This window comes from Crotalus tigris, unplaced genomic scaffold, assembly GCF_016545835.1.
Source record: "Crotalus tigris isolate CLP2741 ecotype Arizona unplaced genomic scaffold, ASM1654583v1 scf7180000023625.2024221, whole genome shotgun sequence".
Classification (NCBI taxonomy): Eukaryota; Metazoa; Chordata; class Lepidosauria; order Squamata; family Viperidae; genus Crotalus; species Crotalus tigris.
The window spans coordinates 790,817-815,923 of NW_024100087.1; positions in this window are offsets into that span (position 1 = coordinate 790,817).

The window sequence follows — 25,107 nt, forward strand, 5'->3', positions numbered from 1 at the left end:
TACTTTATAAAAGGTAGTCCTGAAAAATCAAAAGTAGGCAACCTGTGGCCCATAAACTAGGTAACCTACCTGAGTACTAATTTTGAAGTCCCATAGGTCTCCCCTGTATTTTCAGGCTTTCAGCTTAGTTACTTCTGCATTTGGAAGATTTAGGAAAGATTTGCAGTAAAAAATTAGATTGATTATGGAAAGAAGAGTGAACGGTATGATTTTGCAGTGGTTCTCCTCTCTCCAGGGACAGTTCCAGTCCATAGGAGGGAAACACCAAGCTTAGCTACTTTTCCTTATTGATTTCATGGAATGTCTGATAGCATTATTCAGAAAGCAGGAACAGCCAGAAAACTAACCAGGCAGAATAAAACCATTGCCTCAGGTAAGAGATGTTGCAAATCAGGGGACTCTGCCAATTTGTCTATTCATTCAATTGTGAACCTATAGGCCTTTCTGATGCAAAAAAAGAGAGTCAGATAAAAACTGTACATTCAGTTTCACGAAGATGAGTTCCATTTATCCTCATAAAAGACAAAATCAAAAGTGCTTTCAACTTGATTTCTTTTGAGAACTACTTGGGATTAGGGCAGGGCAAATTCAATGGGTAGCTATACTGACTTTTCTATATCAGATATCATAACTCAGAAGTGATGTCAGAAGATTATTTTCGTGTTCAATTGTTCAATTGAACAGTGTTTTCTAAATGTTCTTAATAGTGTTAAATTTATTACATTCACTACAGAAATTAGCTTCTCATAAACAATTTCACACTTAATTCTTTTGTTAAGTTTTCAAACTCTTGTTTCAGTTAGAAAACCTACAACTTGTTTCTTCTTTCTTTATAAACCATCCCATGTTGATATTCCAGTAGGCAGAGACAGTGTTCAGTGCATGGTATTTATTTTTAATGGAACTAGGGAACCTGCCTGACATGCATGTGCTTAGTGGAAAAATCCAGCTGAGTTCCTTAAGATTTATTCCCAAATAAATTGAGTAGAACCATATCCCTAGTCTTGCTTGACTGTAGCTGAATATGTTAAACCTCTAATTAATTTTTCTTTCAGATGCTTCAGGTTTTTAACACAAATCTGTATTTGTTCATTTTAATATTGTACTCTAATTAACTTTAATTTTTCCAAGCTATGTGATTTAAATCTGGTAACTTGGAAAGTTAATAAGATTTCTGGATACTTTCTTTTCTAACAAGGATTTATTTTTTAAAAAGTAACTGCATAAGAAATTTTAAGAAACAGGCACTCCAAGATTGCTTTCTGCAGTGATTGGAAGGCAAAAAAAAGTATGCTCAAGTAGTGTGTTGTAAAACAATTTAACCATTTCTCCAAATTCTTTCTTCCTTATTCAGTAGCCATATATTTATGTACATCATAAAATATGTTTCAGGGAAGACATAGCATATTATTTAATTCTTCACCTACAGTGCTACTGAAAAATAAATCTCACCAAGTTCTCAAAATCCTAATAGAAGTAGTAGATAGAGGATTAATGCAGATTATATTAATTCTATGAGAAGAGAACATGTAAACAGTCTAATCATATGCTATTTACAAGTGGAATCTAATCCATAAAATCTTCTTCCTCATAAATTTACTAATTCAAGGCACCAGAGATTATGCAGAATTCATTAATATATGAATCTTCCAGGCAAACAAGATAATCTATTAAACAGTAATGTGGAAAGTAGAAATGACTTTACACTAAAAATAAGAAAAGGTTGCTTTTGCAAAATGTTTGGGAATAAGTGAAGTACTGTTCCTCAAAGTAATAAACTAGCCTTGCCTCTGAAAGCTTTGTATGGCTACTTCAAAATCTGTCCAGGTGAATATGGACACATAAACTTGCAATGCTTTTGTTAGGGGAGTACAGCAAAGTGAAGCTATTGTGTTGATATATACATGCAGACAGTAGTGGGTTACTTTCAGAGCAGTTGTGTGAGCGTTCCATAGGTGCAGCTGCTTTAATGCTTTAAAGAGGCATTTTTTGCTCATGCCAATGTATTCTGCAAACTAATCATGTCTTATTTATAATCTGAACTAATTATCAGACTCAATTTTGGATCAGGAATATTGTTCTCAAAGAAGGAATGCTCAACTAGAAATCAGCAATTTTTCCAGATGCAAGCACCATAGCAAGATTTCACATTGTGTTATCAGCATAACAACTCAAAATTAAAACAAAAACAGAAATAACAATGATACATTTACAAAAAATTTAAAAAATTAAAATATCATGATGTAGAGATATTTCCAAACATATATGTGCATGTGCACACACACACACACACACACACACACACACACACACAACTAAAAGTATTGCTGATTGGCTATCAGCAACACAATAAGGGTAGAGAAGTAATTACAATTTATCTCCATGATGTTAATCCCTAATGTGGGATCTTACACAAGCTTGGGTCAGATTTCTCTTGTTTATCTCTAACAATTCCTCTGGATGTGTCCTCTGAAATTTAATCTCTTCCAAAGTTCCTCAGAAAACCAAAAGAACTTACCTCCCCTCCCAACTGATGTCCACAGAGAGAATACATAGTCCAATCCAAGGTCAGAAAGTCCCTAAGACCCCAGCCAAACAACCATCAGATCCTTGGACAAAACCCCAAGTGCCATCTGAAAACCCTCCAATATTAATAATACTGAACATGGTTGAAATATTCTAATAAGTGGGTTGAAGTCATAACAGCATCTAATAATAATAATACTCAGGGAGAGGCACAAAAATCATAAATCAACTGTTAATTCCTACTGTGCTGTCTTGATTACTTGATTCTTAGAAGTTTAGGCTGCTATTTTAACAGTGTTTTAGATTCAGCATTACTGTTTGCCTCACTATCTGGATTTCATTTTCACTTATAATTTCACCTTTTGTTTGTGATTTCATCTCCTGCTTGATGGGACTTTAGCAATTTGGTTTTCAGATTGCTGCTAGTATAGTTGATTTTCTCCTAGACAAGGAAAACAGTACAGAAAGTTTTGAACAGACATCCATGAAAAATAGTGGCAAGGGCAGTGTTTGTAAAGGCATCTTACTCAGTATGGAAGGCTTGTAGTTTGATTTATTTAGGATCTCAACAGCTTTAGCTGATTCTTGGTGGTTTACAGTCATTCAAATCAACTCAGTGAAACAATAAGGCATGCAACAAGAAACAACAAATAAAAAACAATAAAAATAAAAACATATGATATTGCATAATTATTTTGTTGGAAGTTAAATCTGCTCCATGTCTTATTCCAAGCAAGGAGAGAAATGCAGACAGAGGAAAATAAATTTGAGGCACCCTGCAATTGGAAAGGAGTTTATTGGCCCAGACACAGCAATGACAACAGCAAGCATTTCTGGGGGCAGCTGGCAAATTGATGAGTTTTTATGTTCTTGGGGCTTTGTAATTGAGATGTCTGGCTCTGTGTATCTTTTATTATTTAATTATGTTGCAAGATTTCTATTAAGGTCTGCAAGGTCGTGACCAGCCCTAAAGATAAAGGGGAAATGTAAATTCTTGGTGTTTGTCTTCCTGATCTAATTCTATCAGACTAATCTTGTCAGTTTCAGCTCCTGGTCTATTCTGCCATCTATTTGGAGATTGCTTTAGCCAAGTCCAGTTTTACAGTATATACATTGTTTTATGAATAAAACTTAGTTTCCTTAAGTTTTGCCTGCAGGCTGTTTTAGTGGAGGAAAGACTGCAGCTGCTTTATGCCTTTGTTAAGGAAAGCTTTCTTCTCCTTTAGGAAAAATATTCTATTCTGATTCTTAAAATATTCTGTGGAATAAGTGTGGGGGTGGGATGGGGGTGTTCCAGTGATGGGATCCAGCTGGTTCCCACCAGAACCAGTAGCTATTTTTTTGTTGCCCAGGCCCAGAATGGACTTCCGGAAGCGGCATCCACACAGAGAACTGGTTGTTCACATATTTGAATCCCACCACTGGGGAGTTCCTACAATTCATATCCATTAATGTGCAAATAGCCTACAGAAAATCTCTACTTTCAAGGCATTTCTAAACAATGCCAATATAGACACAACTGAATCTTTGGGAGAAGGATGTTCCAGATTATAAGAGTCATAACAGAAACTAATGCCTTCTGTCCCCAGCTGTTGTTATCTTCCGGCGATAGGGTATCTTTAGCTTTCTGATATGACTGTATTCAGTCTTCTACCTGGAGAAAGTGGTCCTAAAAATATCTCAGTGCCAATCCATGCAAAATTTTAAAGGGATCCTTAACTAAAGTGCATTGAAGTTGACATATAAGTAGTGCTAAGGTCAGGTGTTCAATTCCTAGAGTTCACTTTAGAATTCCCACTGGAATTCTTCTATCCCAGTGGTTCTCAACCTGTGGGTCGGGACCCCATTTGGGGTCAAACGACCATTTCATGGGAGTCGCCAAACAACGCAGTCCGCCATTTTTTCCCCCTTTTCCTTAGCTGTGCTACTCCCTTTTATTCTATTGGCTTTTGAAAGCCAATAGAATAGACTCTCTTGAATAGAGTCTAATTCTATTGGCTTTCAAAAGCCAATAGGAATTGTCCAGGCTGTCTCTGCCCTGCTGAGCCCGCCAAAAGTCCCATTCTGCAAATGGTGCTGCACCAGTTGAGTAGTCCTCGACTTACGACCGGTTAAGTAGTCCTTGACTTACAACCGGTTGGGAGTCGCGGCATTAAAAAGGTTGAGAACCACTGTTCTATCCACTATTATTCTATGCACTATTTACTATTTCTTCTATCCACTATTCTGGGAGGAGTGGTAGCACCGGCACCACTATAGGCATCAGGAAAGGAAAGACTGCTGTAAGATATAAACATTATGGGTTAAACATGGCTGTTAACTTATGAAAATTGTACTTAATTTGCCAGGCAGGGTTATGCCTCCATATTTTCTTTGTTTATGAAATTAAAAATAGTGGGAGCAGATCACACAACAATGCAAATTAAGTGTTAATTGTATCATCAGAGCTTAAAATTGTTCAAACAGAGCTCACACAGTGCAGATTTAATAAATTTTCTGCAGGGCTGTAGTGTGGAGTCAAGGAATTTTACTGGTCTTCTTGTGTGAATTATATGTATTTTAATGGCTTAAAAAAGTCAAAACTGAAGCCCAGACCAGATCATTGTGAAGTATCAGCCATGCCTTACCCCACAACATGCTACTATTTATTTCTTAGATATTGATGCATTTATTTCATAAATAACAACTTGTCTTGGTTGATTCTGAGAACCTATCAGATAAACTTTTATCAAAGGCTATCGACAGAAAATATATTTAGTTATTTTGCAAAACAAAGATAGCGTTTACCAAGAAGGATGGGTGGTGTTCATTATCAAACTTTTAAGAGGAAGCAATCTTAAGCTTCGCCCTGTTAACAGTAGAACTACAATCGACTAGCAGCACGTATTCAAGGAAACATTTCACAGATACATTTATTTTTTTAAAAAAATCCATTAAGTCATTAGAAAACTGAAATTCTAGTAAGTGCTATACATCAAATGCAAGCCCTATTTGTAGTAAAATAAGGAGCATCTGCAGACAGAATCAAAAATCGAGATGGTGTTGCAACATGTAACTGAGGCCCTAAAACTTTTTTTATATGTGTTTGCTTATGATGCATGTTAAAAAAATAGGGGCTCAAAATGACCCCACTAGAAGATTAGAACTATATTTTATTGAGACAGGCTACAATAGTCAACCCCATTGGATATGAGTCACAAGGAGGGGCACTTGGAGTGTTTTTTAATGATAGTTTATCAGCTTCCTGCACCTGTTGTCCTAATGGCTTCTGTATATCTTCTCCAAGATCTTCTCTGTGGCTGCTTATAAAACCGCACATTTTGACTTTCCATTCCAGGAGGATATCTCAAAATGAAATCAAGATTCAAATTTCACAATTTTTACTGCCCAGTCAACTTCTAACGTTTCTCACTTGGACAAAAGAGAGGATTTCTACCTCTTCCTTGTTAGGGTTATAGTCTAATCTGGTTTCCATATGTCTGCTTCTGACAGAAATGTAATATGAAATCTGAGAAAAAATAAAAGCAAATAACACAACAAGAAAGCCAACAGTTTCCACAAATGAGCTTAAATATAGGCACTGCTTTTAAAGAGAACTTAAGGAATCACTTTGAAGTCCTGTGCCACTTTGAACTAGAATTAGAGAAACTGAAATTAACTTAAGGAAGTTATTATGCAGGAGTGTGAAAAGATGAGGAAATAGAAGAAAGCAAAACTGATCTTAAAACAAGCTGCAGAAATTGTAACCAAGAAACAACAAAGTCATGAATGACAAAAAATATTAGGTATTTGATAAAGAATTTTAGGGAACAGTTAGAAGAGACAAGAAACAAAGTTTCAACAGCAGCTGTAAAAACACTGAAGATGCAGATATAATGGAAAAGCAAGTCCTCCAAAAATCTGTGAACTCAAAACTTCCAACTTTAAATTAAAAACTGTTCTTTAAATATCAAACTTGGTTTAGTTATGTGACATATGATATATAAAGAAGCCATTGTTTAAATTTAATCAAAACTTCAGTCCTGAATGTGTAGTGTTAATTTTACCACTGCTACACATTCCTCAGGTATGATTTCTAAATCTGATATTGTCAGCAAAGTATTTCTTCTCCAACACTGAAGTTAAATTGTTAATTGGTTTACTTTTTTCATTCAAACTTTAGGTCACATTGCTGTATGAATAACTACTTAAAGACACTTAATTAGTTGAACTGGTAAGATGTTTAGATGGAGTTAGAATCAAAGAATAAGTAATGGTAAATAGTTTGCTTATAAAAATCTGCCACATTATTATTTCATCTGCTATTATATAATATAAATTTCTTAAATTATACTAAGCTATATGCATTGTAATCTTAGTATTTTAAGATATGCCATCTGACATTTTTTGTATTTTTCTTTCTTGTTTCTTCTGTGTGAAATTCACTTTTGTATAAAGAGGTATATAAAGAACCATTATGGTGCAGTTGTCAGGTACAAGCAACCAGGTCCATATGTTCAAACTCACTACTTTATTATATTCTGTCTATTATACAAGAATCATCCCCAGACTTCTAGACTTCACCTGGGAACAGATAAATAAGATTCTATGGATCTTAAGGGGAGTTCTGGATCTCTTGTGTCTGCAAGGATAATTTCATGCTTCAGACCTACCTGCTACCTGGCTGGGTGTTTCCCAGCAGTAGTGGTTAAAGTGCTGGCCTTGCAGTTCAAAGATACATGGAGGGCACTAATTTACAACTTCCTGGATCATAGCCTAACTTTAAACTGGAACACTAGAAGAAAAACTAATAAATAAAATTCTGTATCAAATAAATATTTTGAACCTTGCCTGGTTAGGAGTCTGAAGAGGGTGGCAATCATTTACTACAATGTAATTTCATATAAAGAATGAAGGTGACTCTTAAAGTACCAAACTAATAGATTTTAGTTTAGTATAATGGAATTTCCATATCTATATCTATATCTATACACATATATGCTAAATTTTTGGATTGCTGTCACTCATCGGCACCTCAATGGACTTAGGGTCACAGCAAATGATCGAGAGGAGGCAGATGGTGCTAATGAGTGACAGCAAAAGACTTGGAGCCAACATGGACAGGGACAATGACAACAAGAAAGAACAACCAGCTGAAACGGCAGCTTCGCATATGGAAATGTCAGAAAAGCGGCGAGATGACTGCGCACGGCAGAACGCACACTCTGCACGGGCGGGGTGAAAGGAGAGGGGCAGGGCGCCGAAATTCAAACAGCTGTCAACAAGCGTGACGGAAACAACAGAGCAATTAACTACGGGGGGGCAGGAGCCAAATAGATCGGTAACACGCTCGTTAGCCAAATGGTTGGCATTACAGAGGCTATAAGAATGTGATTCCCAATCCTGGCTAGAACTCTGATGATGTCAGCAGATGCTGACGAAAGCTAAGTTTTCAAATAAATTTTTCAGTCTTGGTGATCTGTGTTTTAGTTTTTTGAATATATATATATTATTCGGGTTTTCTCCCATGTAAAATTGGAAGTGTCTTGGCGACGTTTCGACGAAGTCCCATTCGTCATCTTCAGGCTGGTGTTTTCAGCTTCGTGCTTCGAGCAGCAATGTGTGGTCTTAGCTGTTTCTTCCTTTTAACTGCCAGTGGGGGTATGAACTGATTGGGTGGGAGCTTGGCTGTGTTCTGATTGGGTGGAGGTGTGTTCTGATTGGTTAGGGGCGTGGCTGTGCTCTGATTGGCTGGGGGGTTGGCTGTGCTCTGATTGGCTGGGGGGGTTGGCTGTGCTCTGATTGGCTGGGGGAGTGTTCTGTTTGGGTGGGGGCTTTGTGCTCAGGTTAGTCTGAGTTGCAGGGGGATTTAAGATGGTGGGCTGCCTTGCTATTTTTTGGCTTCGCGTTCGTGGTCGTTCCTCATCTTCATGGTGGGTGTCAGTTTGCTTCATGTATGGATTGGAGGGGTTTAAAGTGGCTAATGATGCAGCTGTGGTCTGGCTTCTGGTTTGTGGTTGTGCCTCATCATCGGTGTGGCTTTGGGTTTGCTTTTTGCGTGGATGTGTGGTGGTGACATCCTGTGTGGTTTTTGTGAGTGTGGGTCTGGTGTCATTTTTTGTGTTAGGGAGTCGTTTGTCAATAAGGGCGGGTTTCCAAATGGCTGGTAGGCGGGAGGTATCATCTCGCTTTGTTCATGCTGTGTGGGCGTTTTTCTATCTCGATGGCTTCTCTGATTATTCTGTTATTAAAATGTTCACTTTTGGCAATGGTTCTGGTATTTTTAAAGTCAATTTCATGTCCTGTGGCTTTAAGGTGTTGGACCAGGGAAGATGTTGGTTCCTCTTTTTTGACTGAGTTCTTATGTTCTTCAATGCGTGCACTTATTCTTCTGTTGGTTTGTCCGATGTATGTGTTGGGACAAGCAGTACATGGGATTTCATATACTCCTTGATTTTCTAACTCAGTTTTATCTTTGGGGTTTCTTAGGATGATGGATATTTTTCTGTTTGTGCAGAATGCTGTTTTGATGTTGTGTTTATGGAGGATCTTGCTGATTCTGCCTGTGGTGCCTTTTATGTATGGGAGGAAGGCTTTGCCATTTTCTTGTTCTCTGTCTTGGATTTTAGTGGGGGTTTCTTTTTGGATTAGGTTTGTAATCTTATTTTTTTGGAATCCATTGGATGTTAGTACATTGGTGAGAGTGTGTAGTTCGGTTTTTAGGTGTTGTTCATCAGCTAGGCGTTTTGTTCTGGAGATGAGTGTCTTGGCTATGGAGTTGATCTGTGCTGGGTGGTGGTGTGAGAGAGCGTGCAGATAGCGGTTTGTGTGTGTTTTCTTCTGGTAGATGGTGTGTCCTAGGGAGCCATTGGATTTGTTATAGACTAAGACATCCAGGAAGGGAAGTTGGTTATTAGCTTCTGTTTCCATGGTGACTGTATTTTGGGGTGTAGGCTGTTGAGATGTGTGAGGAAGTTGTCCAGCTTTTCTTTCCCATGTGGCCAGATTATGAAGGTGTCATCTACGTATCTGAGCCAGAGTTTGGGTTTGTGATCCGATTTTTCTAGAGCTTGGGCTTCAAAGTGTTCCATGTAGAGGTTTGCAATGGCAGGTGAGAGGAGTGATCCCATGGGTGCTCCTTCTGTTTGTTTGTATTTTTGTCCATTATAGATGAAGTAGGTGTTGGATAGGCAATGGTTGGTCAGATCTAAGATGTGTTTGGGGGGGTATATTTATTTTGGATAGCTGTCAAGGCTTCTTTGATAGGCACTTAGGTGAAGAGGGATATGACATCGAAGCTCACGAGTAGGTCGCTGGGCTGTAAGTTTTGTTTCTTTATGATCTCTATAAACTGAGCCGAGGTGGCACAGCAATTAGAGTGCAGTACTGCAGGCCACTTAGCTGACTGTGTTCAGCAGGTCAGCGGTTCAAATCTCACCAGCTCAAGGTTGACTGAGCCTTCCATCCTTCCGAGGTAGGTAAAATGAGGACCCAGATTGTTGGGGGCAATGTAATATATATATATACATTGCTTACTGGTGTACACTGCTTAGAGAGTGCTTGCATTTAAAGCGGTATATAAGTCTCATAAATAAATAAATAAACTGGAATGAGTTTTTTACGTGTGAGGTGATGGATTCTGCATAGGGCTGCAGTTGTTTGGCGAGAAATTTGGCTAGGTTTTGTAGAGGTGCGCCTGTGGAGCTGACTATGGGTCTGAGTTGGGTTCCTTCTTTGTGTATCTTGGGGAGACCATAGAGTTTGGGACACCTGGATGATTTCTCTCTGGGAATGATTCTTTGCTGGATCTCTTTGCTAATGGGGGAGGCTTTTATTTTGGATCTGGTGGTTTTTTCCACGTAGGTGGTGGGATCTGTGTTTAGGGGTTTGTATGTGGAATCTTGGAGTAGGTTGGTTAATTTGGTTTGGTAGTCAGATGTGTTCATAACCAATGTGGTGTTGCCTTTGTCTGCTGGTAGGATTATTATGCTGGTATCTTCTTTCAGGTTACGTAGTGCTGTCTGTTCCTCTTTAGGTAAGTTGCTTTTGGGTGGCTTGCTGGTGCAGAGGATGTTGGTGATTTCAAGTCTGATTCTGTTAGCGTCGTCGGTGTTGATTTTGGTCAGGCTGGTTTCAACTCCACATATAATGGTTTCAGTGGGGATGTGTTTGGGAGCAACTGCAAAGTTGAATCCTTTGGAAAGGACATTGGTTTCGGCTTTGGTGAGGATCCTTTCTGAGATGTTATGCACTGTTTGTGTCATGTGTGGCTATGAGGGAGGAGGGGTTTGTTTCTGGTGTTCTTGTAGTCTTCGGAGTTTGTTGGTGTGTGTGTCTGTCTTGAAGATGGTCTGTGCTTTGGCTCTCCAGATGGCGAGTTGTTTGGATTTGTCCCAAAGTGCGGGGTGGATCTTGTTGCTGAGTTTGAGGTGAAGTGTTAGGAGATCTTTGTTAATTCGGTCTAGGAAGAATCTTTTTGTGTGAAATTCATTTCTGATTAGGGCCAATTCTGTTCTTTTCAGGATGCGTTTGGTGGCTACAGAGTTGGAGTGGAATTTCAGTTGGAAACATGTGGGGATTAAATTTTGATCTCAGCAGTTGCGTAGGAATGCGAGGTCGCATAAAATGGAAGCTCTTTGGACTTCAAGTTTTTCATAGGTCCTGGTCAGATGGTGGATTTCCTCCCCGTAGAGGTTCAATATTTGTTTTCTGAGGTTTTCGCGGGTGTTTGTATGTAGGTCTTTGGTTATTCGGGTTTTCTCCCGCGTAAAATTGGAAGTGTCTTGGCGACGTTTCGACGAAGTCCCATTCATCATCTATATATATATATATATAATTCTGTGACTGCAAACAAATCTTTGAGCAAATATGAATCTTCTAATTTATTTGACAGATGGAAAATGTGAAATTGAAGATGATAAGATATTGATTAGATATATTATGAAAATTAGCAGCAGTCTAACAATCAGTCACACTGAAAACAAGTATAAAGGATTATATAGTCATAGAAATATACAGCTTTAGTGATGAAAGCAGAGATCAATGATAGATGATAGATGACATAAATACAGATATCTGGCAGCACAAAGCTTTACTACTGATCATTTCACAATCTCTGAATTAGTGCTTTTGCAAATATCAAAAAGACTTGCCATTTTTGGAACGCAAGTTTTTCATGATATTCTATGAGCACAATTAATTTAAATTGGTCAGGGATTTTCCTGTTTTGCTGTAGTTCAAGTGAAAATCTCCATCCAAGAAAGGCAATCCAAATTAGGAAAAGGCTCCTATTGTTAATATTGGAGCATCTTTTTCTTCCCCTAATATTAATTATCACTAAAGGGAATTATTGTTATTGTAAACACACCTATATTCTGCAAAACTGATTCGTCTGTGCCTAGCAAAATTGTTTTTTTCTATGTCTAGATTTAAAAAACAAAACAAAAACCTGTTATGGTTGCTGAACATGTAATGAAATCAACATCTGTTTGGTCTCTGGTGAGAATCAGATAACTAAGCATCAAAATTTTCCCTTTTAATCTCAACATTATTGCATTTTTGAGCTACATATTGAGACTGAGCGCAGATGATTCTAGAACAAATATTTGGAGTCCTCTGTGAGTTGCAAAATGGCAAGACAGAAAGGAAAGCTTTCCTTGTCTCCTTCAGAAATACACACACACACACACACACAAACAAAAGAAATCTTCCAGTATATGCTGCTCTTAAATATTGGAGGAAGGGGAAAAAAAAATTGTTTCTAATGTGTTGGAATAATTACTACCTACATGACATTAGTCTCTACAAAACAAAATGCAAATGCAAACTATAACCCATTGCACCAAGTGCCAATTTTGCAGTGTTTATTCATTCTTCTTTTTGACAGTTCCCATAAAAATATATAGAGAAAAAAAGCTATGTGCCTGATCAAATATACATATAACAGATGAAACACAGCTGTTGTAAACTTTTCTAGCCAGAAGGGTTCATTGTGTATCAAATTCATCATCATTCTTTTAAAATTGTCAACAGGCTTAAATAGGGAGAGTGAAACCAAAATAGTTTCTTATCGTATTTTTTTTATATATCAAGTTTACCACCACCCCATTTAATACTTACTCGTGATATTAATTCTTGCCCTTTTCTAATGCATGTTTGTAATTTAATGTATATTGTTGGTTAGGAAGAGATTTCAACAGTTTCTTATTTTTAAACTGAAATATTGAATGGTATAAAATTGAATAAAATATGAACAACAGAAGTGTTTTAGTAAACAGGCTGACATAAATGTCCCCAGCATTTATATATCCCACGCTGAAAACACTAGGTGGATATATCCAGAGGAATTAATTAGGCATCAGTCCAGTTCTTTGCTCTTCAAATATTAACTTAAATATGGTTTTTTTATTTCATAAAAATGAATTACATTTATTTGCTTTCCAATACCTAAAACAGATGTTCAGGTCACCTAATGCCAACAGGGAGTCTTCATTAGTTATACAGTGTAACAGTTTTAATATAATATCATTTAGGATCTTCCACATTTTATGTAAAAAGATAGGCATTCTTTGCCAATAACAAACTAATGGAATATACTTTCCATAGCTATATTACAATTATATTCCATTACATAAGCACCGCTGATCCTGTCTTACAGACCAAAGAAATATTTTTGTTCTGCGCTGCAAGATAGTTCCAAGTGCTAATGAGGAAAAGATCCTCAAGGCTCTTTAACCCAACTGACAAATATCTCGTCCTAGTAATCCATGTAAGGACAAATGGTACAGCCATGGAATTGAAAACATTCCGAGAGATAAAAAAGCAGAAGCAGCAGGGTAAAGAAACTGAGAGCAATGGAATGACTGACTTCTTTAATAATGGAATATAGTTGCAAGGATGAAGGATTCCTGGCAAGAGATCGAGTATACCAGACTAGAATAGAGAAGAATGCACCTGAACAGCACCTTATAGAGGGCTTTAACATGAATCTTGTGGGAAGAGAACTCAGAAAATAGAACAGAACAGGGAAGTGTATCCACAATATGGAGACATCCAGTAATGAGCACAAAATACACAAAATAAGAAGGAATAGCATATGCAAAGAGTACAGGAAACAAATTGAAAAACTAAATGCAGCAAGGTAAATTTGATTTAGAAGGCATTATTGAACCATGCTGAAACAAAAGTTCATTTAAAAAAATAAGTCATGAGTGCAATGTAAAAATTGAACAATATGATTTCTTCAAGGGGAATAATTCAGACAAATGAAATGTAGAGTGACATTATATGTTAAGGAAGCACACACATATGCTGAGATCCAGAATTTGAGTGTAAAAGTCCAGTTATATGAGAGCACTTGAGTAAGAATACAGAGAAGAGGAAACAGTAAGTTACACTATTATTAGGCAGAAGGGAACATGCTTTGGGCCACTAAGCCAGTCAGAAATTCAGACATACCATGTTATAGAACTTTTAGGAAAGAGAGAATAGAAATAATGAGAGATTATAACCACCGAAATATCTGTTGGAAAATCAACAGACTAATAGATTCCCAAATCCTTCAGTACACTTGCTGACAGTCTCACTTTCCAGAAGTTTGAAGAATAGGCAAAGAGATCAACTCTCCTAAAACCTTGTCAGTGTACATTGCTGGTTAAAGAGAAAAAAGCAGGTGGAACGTGGAAGGATATTGCCACATAGACTACTGGGTCAAGATACTATGAAAAAGAAGATTGGAACATAGTTTATAGACATTTCAGAGTGTATGAAAGCTAATTTAAACAAACATTAAGAAATAATAGGGATGTCTGCACAGAAATCCATAAGTCAATGGAAATACTTTAACAATGGAAGCAAGGTTTATGTATAGATATAGGTATAGGTATAGGTTCAAGTACCAGTACAGATGCAGCTATTGTGTATATCTGTTTCAATAATAAAAATAATAGAAAAGGGAAGAAGCATATTCTGCTGCTAGGATAATATGATAGGATACCAAGGGTTGATGACATCTATGTCTATTCTTGATGTAATTCAGCCTTCTCCTGAAACTGCAAATGAATTGGAATGGACCTATGCAAAACATTAACAAATTGACAAAGGGTAATCTCTTTACTTTTCCAAGGTAATTAAAGAGATTGTTAGGGCACAATAGGCTCTCATGAAGTTTAAATATTCAGGGCCAACCCGATTATGTCTGAGAACCTTGAAGGATCTTGCAGTCATTTCAGAGCCTTCTATGATGTTTGAGAAATCATGGACATAGTGTCAGAGGAGTGGAGAATGGCAAATGTTCCTATATTCAAAAAGGGATGGGCAGGAGAGAAGACTGAGTAACTATAAACTATAAAAATATGTTGATTCTGGATAAAATATTGAAACATATGTGAATATTAAAAAAAGGGTATTGCTTGGCAAGAACCAGCATTAATCTATCAAGAATAAATAATGTCTTGTTTAATACAGAGACCAATTTAGATGATCATGAGAATGCAGTGGAAATAGTGTACTTCAGCAAAGCATTTGTCAAAACTTGCATGGCATTCTCTTATAGATATGTCAAAATGTGCAGTGGACTATGCTATTCTTGGATGGATAGAGATAGTTGAACAATTGTTTCCAATAAGAATAAATCACTAGCTTCTTGTCAGATTGGACAGAAAAATTGAGTGACTTATGGCATGCTGTCCTACATAGCTCTATTTTAGTCCATGAACTATTTGACATATCCTCATGTTAGATAAAGGGTACATGGATAAGGAATTTAAAACTATGTGTATCAAACGTGTGGCTAGAAATAGTGGGGATAGAAAACACTTCATGGGAGTGTGGATGTGGATCTTGACAAGTAGAACAATGGGAAGAACCAACAAAATGATTTTAATAAGATAAAGAGGAACTATTACATTTATTTAGGAAAAAAATCACAGACATGAATATAAGATGTAGAAGGGGAGTCTATACATGAGAGAAGAATCTGGCTATCTTGTTGACTCATAAGTGTTAAGTTCAAGATTCTCTATTCTGCATTGCAGATGGTTCTCTATTAGTAACTACTTGTTCAGCGACCATCCAAGCTTACAATGACACTAAACAAAAGGTACTTACGATCAGTTATCACAGTATTGGTTGTCGCAGTATCCCCATGGCCTTATGTACATGATTTGTGACATTCCCTGCTGGCTTCCCACAAGCAACATCAATAGAGACGCTGTCAGGAAGTTGAAAGTTGCAGTCATGCAATGTTATACTTTGCAACCACATTGCTTAGCCATGGAAATCCAACAAAGCCACTTCCAGGAATGCAGTTGCCCAAAAAATATGGAGCCGCTGGAATAGAATCAGTACAGGCCATGCCAGAATTAAGGCAAAGCTCTTTAAATGGGGAATGACCGAGAGCCCGCAGTGTGACTGTGGTGCACTGGAACGAACTATAATACAGTATATATAGTTCAAAAATGTCTCCTCAGAAAATTTCAAGGCATCTGGATGATTTCATTGCAGCCACACCCGAAACAGTTAACTTCCTTAAATATCAAATTATAACATCTATCCCATTGCAATTCTATCACTCCATATTATGATTATTTTATTATGGTTTTATCTTAATTTAATACAGTATATGATCTCCTATATAGGATTGTCCACATATCTTATACATACATACATACATACTGACAATTTATTTAAACTAAATTTGTATATCAGTGATTGTATGACATCTGCTAAATAAATAAAAAATAACATAAACATGTAAATAAGCAAGCCAGCCATGGTAATTCTGGTCCCGATTATTGTTGTTAAATAAGGATTACTTGTAGTTAAGTATGTCCAGTTCAGAATACTATATCTGATTTTAGGAAGGATGCTAACAAACCGGAGCATGCTTAGAACATCAGCCGAGATGATAAGCAATTGCCAAATATCTTGCAGGAGATATTTATAAAGAACAATTGGAGACACTGGACATAGCAGTAGAGAAGATATGGGGACACATGATAGTTACCTTTAGGTATCTAAAGAATTTCATGCAAAAGATACAGCAGAATGTCAAAGATTTTCCAGAAGATAGAACAGGGGGAAAAAAGAGTTTAAATGACAAGGAAGTAGGTTTCAGTTAGATATTTTAAAAAAGTGTAAGAATATGAGCTGTTCAACAATGGAACAGATTGACTTTGGAGGTGATGGATTTTCCTTTGCTGGAGATATATAAACTGTAAAGATGGACAGCCAATTGTCAGAGAAGCAATAGTAGTGGAGCAATTACTGATATTTTCACACTAGGCAGGGATTGAACTAGATTGGGGGTATCAAACTAGCTGCCCATGGGCCAGATGCATCACATACAGGCCACACCCACCCATCACCACAAAGGCAAAAAAAGTGGCTATACATCACAATACGTCACGTGACACAATCAAGTTTGACACCCCTGAACTACTTTTTGTGCCATATCTATTATCGGACGTTGGCGATCATGTTGGCGATCCTGTTTTTATCAGCAGCCGCACGAAAAAGTGCTGCTGAGTTTTGTCCAAACCAATCCCTTAGACCCCTGAACTAGATTATCAGAAAGCTCCTTTCTAATTTTTATATTCTATCATTTTCACTTGTTTAAAATCTATTTGTCATATTGCTTTTTTAAAAAGCACTTCTGTCTTTAACATATCTCTTCCCTACTATTTTTCCATTTTTTAAAAGATTAGCATTAAGTTCAGGCATTTGTATCATTTAAAACTGCATAAATCGTAAGTTTAAAGTTACTATAATGAGATTTCTTAATGCTGCTACAACATACAAGATTCTTCAGAAAATCCCTAAGATAAATTAGGAAACAGATAAAGTATTGCTTTTTGAAAATGTTAAGAAATCAATTTTTCAAAGAGGAATACAAACAATTAAGTCAGAAATACAATCTAGGTGGGAGTTTCCATTGAACTTTGTAATTTTTAAGTCACAAAAACATAATTGCTGCTATTCAAGGAATAACCTTGGTATGATAAAAGAAGATTTCAAGAAAGCAACCTGTAAACCTAATTGAATAAGTAAATGTGGGACATTGGAAGCTTCTTCACAGATAAAAGAATTATAAGATTAAAAAGGAAAAACAAATATGAAGTTAGTGAATACAAAAATTGAACTATCTTTTTGTTGTGTTGCATTTTTCTTTGTTTATTATGTTTATATATTATGTTAACTTTATATTATTATATTTGCAATAGTTGCAAATGATGCAGTTGAATATAAGACAAAGGAAAGGGTAAGGGAAAAATATTGTATATAGGAAAAGAGATGAAGGACAAGGGCAATGAATATACATATATATTTTCTTCCATTTATAAAAAAAATGTTAGTAGCACAACTATATACAAGGCCTCTGTTTTAAAATACTTAGTATCATTAATTATATAAGGAATAGAATAATAGACTTTGTAGAAAATTCATAATGAATGATTGTTGCAAACTAGTTTTCCTGAACATAAAATGTTTAGGTGGTATGGTTAAGACATATAATTATATAGGACTTTTAGATATACTGGGGCATAATTCTGAACAGATTGCAAACTTTCTTTTAGTGCTAATAGTTCTTAGATCTGTTATACCATTAATTATTTAAAAGGTATTTCAAGAAATACTGTATTATTTCTATTATTTATAATAGGGAAATAAACATATACTGCAGTTTGACAATAATACTATGCAAGTTAATTGCATAGACGTAGATAAAATTTTAAATGTAAAATCTCCTCAAATCAAACTTCTAATCATCTCATTGACAAACTTGTGTAGTTTTTTAGGAGGAAGAATATCCAAGTTGTTTGTTATTGCTTCTGTTAGGATTTTATTTTAAACAAATTAGTTTATTGTCCTTTGTTTAGATTTTTTGAAATCAAACTTGGTTAGGTGCTGCAACATAGTTGAACACAATTTTTTAGGACTGTGCAAATTCCAGGTCTTCTCAATCCATTCTTTGAACTCATCACAGTTGCTCCAAGTTCGGGCATCTGTCTCAAATCCTTCCCAAGGTGTTCTCGTCATGCATTAAATATAGACTATGACAGTTCCTCCAACCTATCTAGTGAAATTAAGTGGAATGAAGGAACCACTTGAAATGAGTCTGGAAAATGATTTGCACAATCTATGCGAACGATGTATTTATTGAATTGGCATTTGTAGCAATACTTAGTGTGTAAACTGAAACTGATAGATTGTTCTATAGAATTATAGTAAATAATGATTCCAAACACCAGCACAGTCAAGTACAGTTTCTTTAAACCAGATTGAGTAATCCAGAAGAAAAATATAAAGCTTTAAAATTACCAAAAAATTGGTCATTAAAAATAATGACTCTTACATGAATTTCAAATTTCTCATTGTTTTGAAATGGACACAAAATGATAGTTATGCCATTTTGTATCCATTTCAAAACAATGAGAAATTTGAAATTCATGTAAGAGTTTTTTCTTTTTTCTCTATTTATTTTTTTGTTTTTAATTTGCCAGCTGGGTACTGTGGGAGCCATTAAGAAAGATTCTGAATTCATGTCTTTCAATTCATGTACATTCTCTTTGCATTTGAATGAGCAAGAAAGTCAGAAAATATCTAGAAAACAGATCTACTTTTTACTCTGACCTTCAAAGCATGAGTAATATTTGTGGATGGATATATCTTTTCAAAATGTTAGTATTTGCAGTTTTATGGTTATGATATTCTGTTTCTCGGATGATTAATTACAATTGTTCTATTGCTCAGATTGTGAAGGAACCGCTAGGCTAAGATGGCTCATACTTCTAGTATCTTCTGGTTGCTTTTATAATGAGGATAAAATCATGTCAACTTTTACAAAAGAAGGAGAATATACATGTCCCGGAATATTGTTGCAGGATCCAATCTGGGTCTGTCACTGGGACCAGAGGTTTAATCTTTTGAGCTTTCAGACTCATGCTGGAGCCCATCAGCAGGGAACATTTCTCTAGCAGAGTGTGTAATCTGTTCTGTGTGTGGTATTTATATGGTCCCTGTTGTATGTGTTCTTTTAAATGTTGATTGGGGTATTGATGGCTGGCTATTAAGTCTTTGGCTGTTGTTTGCCTCGCCTCCTAAGTATTTGATAAATTGGTGATAAATCAGCACTCCTGTTGACTGACAAGGGGCCTCTTTCCTAAGCTTCAATCACTTCCCAGCTATTTTTGTGCCTGCTGATCCAACAATATTAGTACCTGCAAAACTGAATGTATGTCCTTGTTCATTGCGCTGTGAGGCTACCAATGAGTTTAGGTTTCCTTGTTTGACTGCTCACTTGTGTTCTTGCAATCTGATGGTTAGCTTCCTCCCAATCTGTCACAGGGGCAATCCATGCAAGGGATCTGGTAGATTACATTGGAAGTATCACCCACCTCCAAGCGATCTTTACAATGCATAATTTGTCCTCGTATGGTAGCCTCTGGGCGGTGTGTGATGCCCACTTGCAGATCTCCGAAATGTTTTTGATGTATGGCAGAGTGTGCCATGCCTATTTTCTTCCTTTCTCTACCCACTGTGTTGCACAGACATCTTGTGAAAAATTATTTTGGGTACCCACTCTGCCTGAATTGTTTACGTACGTACCTGCTTTCTAGCTATTTGGTTTGCTGTAGAACCAAGTTATTGGCAGATGTTAGAGCATTTAGGATGTGGAGAAAAGTTGAAGAGGATGACTGAAAGAGATATCAATTTTTGAGAGCTGGTTTCTGTGAGATCAGAGTGTGCAAGGGTTTTTGTTCCAGTACAATGCAAAAAATGATAATTTTTGTGTATTGGTGGCAGTTTCTGCAGCCATGTGCCCAGATTCAGGTAACTCCTGAATGGAGAGAATGTGAATAGCAGGAGCAAGATCTGCCTCTATTTGTTTGAGAGGTAATCTGCTGAGGCCGTCAGCATGGCCCATCTCTTTTCCAGGTTTGTGAATGAGTGAGTAATCATATGCTGATAGGAAAATTGACTATCTCAGCATACGTGGGGAAATAATGTGTGGTGTCTGTTTGTTAGTAGTAAGCAAACCCAGCAGAGGCTTATGGTCTGTGTAGACCATGAAATGGTGGCCATATAAGAAATCATGGAATTTCTTTATGCCAGCCACTATGGCCAAGGCTTCTCTGTCAATCTGAGCATAATTCCACTCTGCAGATGACAGAGTCCTTGAATAATAGGCTACAGGGACTTGTATCCCATCAGCCTTCAGGTGGCTAAGTACTGCTCCCACCCCATAAGGAGATAAATCGCATGCGATGCACACAGGCAGTTGCTCATTGAAATGCGCTAAAACAGCATTTGAAGAGAGCAAGGCCTTAACCTCATTGAAACTCCTTTCATGGACTTTAGTCCACTGCCATGGAGCCTGTTTGTCTAAGAGCCGGTGTAATGGCTCTGCCACAGCAGCCTTATGTGAGAGAAATGTGTGGTAGAAGTTTAAAAGCCCCAAGAAAGCTTGCAGCTCGCTCTTGCACTTGGGACTTGGGGCCTGCTGAATCGCTTGAAACTTGGATTCAGCAGGGTGGATGCCTTGAGCATCAATCCTGAAACCTAAGAAATCAGTGGAAGTGACTCCTATTTTGCATTTATCTTGCTTCAATTTAAGGCCTGCTTGGCGGAAATGAAGCAAGACAGCCCTTAATCTTTCAGCAAGATTTTGAGATGACTCTCCAGCAATGAGGATGTATCGAAGTAGGGACAGACCCCAGGAATACCATGAATTGTGCGTTCCATGACACTTTGAAATATTCCTGGGGCTACATTAACCCAAACTGCAGTCTTTTAACCTTAAAGGTCCTTCTATGTGTTACAATTGTTTGGGCCTCTGCAGTTGCTTCATCAACAGGTAGCTATTGATAGGCCTGTGCCAAATCAAGTTTTGCAAAAAGGCGCACCCCTTTGAGAGAGGCCAGAATGTGACTCACAACAGACACTGGATATGCGTGCTGTTGCAATGCTTTATTCAGTGTACACTTATAGTCTGTACATATGTGGACTTCTCCATTAGCCTTTAAAGGTGTTACTATGGGTGTTTCCCATGGACTAGAGTCCACAGGTTCTAGAATGCCCTGCTGGAGCAGTTTGTCCAGCTCTGCATCTATCTTGCTTTTGAGGGCAAAAGGCATCCTTCTAGGCTTGATCCTGATGGGCTTGATAGTTGGGTCTAAACATAATGCAATGGAAGGCCCCTTGCAGGAGCCAAGCTCTGAGCTAAACACATCAGCAAACTCCTTGCAAACTTCTGCAAGGCCCAACATTTGCAAGCTGTGAAGCCCAGTCACTTGGATTCCAAGGGCCTCAAACCGATCGAGTCCAATAAGACTCGTGAGTTCACCCCCAACTACCACCACATCTAGGAAGCCCTCAAAAGCCTTATGCTGCACCTTGAGCATAGCCTTCCCTTTCACACTGACTTTGGAATTCTGGAAGTCAGTGAGGATTAAACTCGATGGCCTGAGTCTGACTCGGAGGCCACTACTACTACAAATCTTTTTGAATGTGTCAAGTGAAATGATTGATAGAGCGGACCCTGTGTCCAACTCCATTGATAAGGGAACCTCTTGCAGCTTCACGTCAATGCGAAGTTTTTTCTTAAGGGGTTTGTGTGTCCCTGTCTTCAGAATACTCCTGCACAATGCACAGAAACCCATCCTGTGTTGGCTGGGGACCCTGGTACCTTTCTGAAACAATTCTTCCCGAGGTTGCTCCTGCTGGTGACCCAAACAGATGGAGGCAATGTGGCTTTGCTTACCACATGCCTGGCAAATGGCGGAGTGGAACCGGCAGTCTGTTCGCTTGTGGCGTCCACTGCATCTGAGTCACTGAAGAGCTACTGGGATCTTGTCTGGCTTCTCTCATGGCCGTCGTGCTGCAGGCTGGTGCAGTCAGTCTACCTCTTCCTCCGGTTCTGGATCTTGAACTTCTTGGGTGTCTTCTCGATGGACGGTTGCAATTGCTGGAGCGTTTCTCGTGAGCCTCAAGGCCTTTATAGCACCGCCTGCTGCCTCTTCAGCTGCAACTTCACGCAAGACATCTTGGAAGGTGACTTCAACTTTGGCAAAAAAAAAATTGTTGCAGCTCTCCGCTTCTAAGGCTGCAGACGAAACGATCTCTTAAATGTTCTTCCGGGTCCTTGAATTCACAAGGCCTGGCAGCTTGTCTCAAAGCAGCAATGAATTCTGCAGCAGACTCACCAGACTTCTGGTCCCTCTGCTCAAAAGCATGCCTCCAAGCAATTACAGATAGCTTCGAATGAAAGTGATCCTTTCAACATGTTCTTCAGGTCTGTGTAGGTTACAGACTCAAGCGGTGCAGGAACTACTAAATTTTCGGCCATGTCGAAAGTGTCCTGACTGCAGATGCACAGCAGGGTTGCTGCCTTCAAACCATCTTCTCGAACCTGGTTAACTTGCAGGTAGTTTTCCACCAGGGCCATGTAAGAGTTCCAACACTCCGGGTGAGACACGTCGAATTCGCACAGCCGGCTGATCTTCAACATTTCTGGCTTCTCTTAGCCTCGCTGCAACTCCGGCTGGGAAGAGGCCCATTTGCCAAGCCCACCTCCAGCGTTTGCGTACTGGCAGGTGAGTGCAGATCTGGGTGCCAACTTCCCAGCTTCTAGCTCTTTTTGTAGAGGCTAGATTCTTCGAGTTGTCTTCTTCTTTGCAGCGATCCCACCTTTGTTGCCACTTTTGTGTATTGGGGTTCGCAACATTGAAGTGACACACAAGTTGTTAACCAAGTTCTTCTTTATTTGTTCCATGTTACCACTCAGCAACCCAACAGGCTCGCAGGCCTGTTATAGTTTTCCCCACAGCCAATCATAAATCCCCTTTATTCACTCCTTGCGCCTGTGCGCAAGACCGGCACCAACCAGTCTGGTCTCGTGCAGCTTTTAAGGTTGCCCGGAACTATTTGCAACATTTCTGGGCTTGCTGAGTTTCCTCATCAAGCCCAGAACACAACAATAATAATGGGCTTTGGAAGCAGGCAGAGAAGTCCCTCAGAGAATAATTGGCTGTTCAGCTGGAGTATGTTGAGCAGTCAGCAGAAGACTGAAGTTTGGTCCTGGTGCTACAGCCTGCAGTGGGTCGGTGGCAGCACAGAACTTTAACAATATCACTAAACAGCTGCTTATATATGATTTATGGATGCTGAATTTTTTATTAGGGTCTCAACTTTTCTTTCTTTCTTCCAACTGATTTTGCAATTATTTTTCTCCTTTTTTGCCACCCACAGCTCTTTCTGCAAATGGGTAATCGCATTCATTTGTTAATAAGTAAATAACAGCAAATAATTTATTTTCCAATAAGAACCCGATAAATATTGACCCTCAAAGGTTGATGGGACTATCCAGGGACTTTATGATTAGTAAAATATAATAGTACTATCTTTGTAATGATAGACCAGACCAGGCCGGTTGGTTGTTTTGAAATAGCTATTAGAGTTCTTAGGGGACACAATGGCTCAGCTTGCCAGCTGGAAAACTGACAACCCAGGTTTGAGACCTGAGTGCCATGTGATGGGGTCAGCTCCCATTACTTGCCCCAGCTCCTGTCAATCTAGCAGTTTGAAATCATGCAAATGTGAGTAGCAATAGCTATTAGTGCTTAGATTTATATACCAGCAGCTTACAGAGTGCTTAGATTTATATACCAGCATCTTACAGAATTAGCCTACTGTCCCACAATCTCATTTTAGCTCCTCATTTTACCAGCCTCAGAAAGATGGAAGACTGAGTCAACCTTGAGCTTGGTGAGATTTTGAACTGCTGAACTGCTGGCAGCCGGCAGTCAGCAGAAATAGCTCGCAGTACTGCATTCTAACCACTCCAGCACCATTACTAAATAGGTACCACTTCAGTGGGAAGGTACCAGTGTTCTGTGTGTCTCAGCGTATAATCATGCTGGCCATAGGACTATGGAAATGTCTTTGGACAATGCTGACTCTCTTGGCTAAGAAATAGAGATGAGCATCACCCCCTAGAGCCAGAAATGACTGGAAAGGGGAAACATTTCTCTTTCCCTTTATTTATGTATTTGGTTTATAGTATATGGCTCATATACTATAAACCACTCATTCTCAGTGATTCTGGATGGCTTACAAACAATAAAAAAACAATACAAAAGAATAAAAAACAGTAATCCCCCCACCTCCCTGGTGAAAACACACAATCAAATGAGCCATACTCATACTTCCAATGTAATCTACCAGATTGCATGACCACAGAAATGACTTCAGACAACGCTGACTCCCTTGGCTAAGAAAAGGAGATGAGCACCACCCTCTAGAGCAAACATGTCAAACTCGTGACGTCATGTGACGTCATGCAACATATCACAACTTTTTCCCCATTGCCAGCAGTGGGTGCAGTTTTGGTGTGACGCATCCAGCCTGCGGGCCAGCAGTTTGATATGCCTGTTCTAGAGTCAGACAAGACTGGAATGGGGGGAAATTTACCTTTACCTTTATTAAAGTTCTTATCAATGTGAGGAACATTTCTCCCTCTGTCCTATCTGGGTCCCAAACTAAAATGTGTTCAGATCAAGATTGTTGTATTTTTTTTTTTTTACTTTGCTTTGTTTCAAGCAC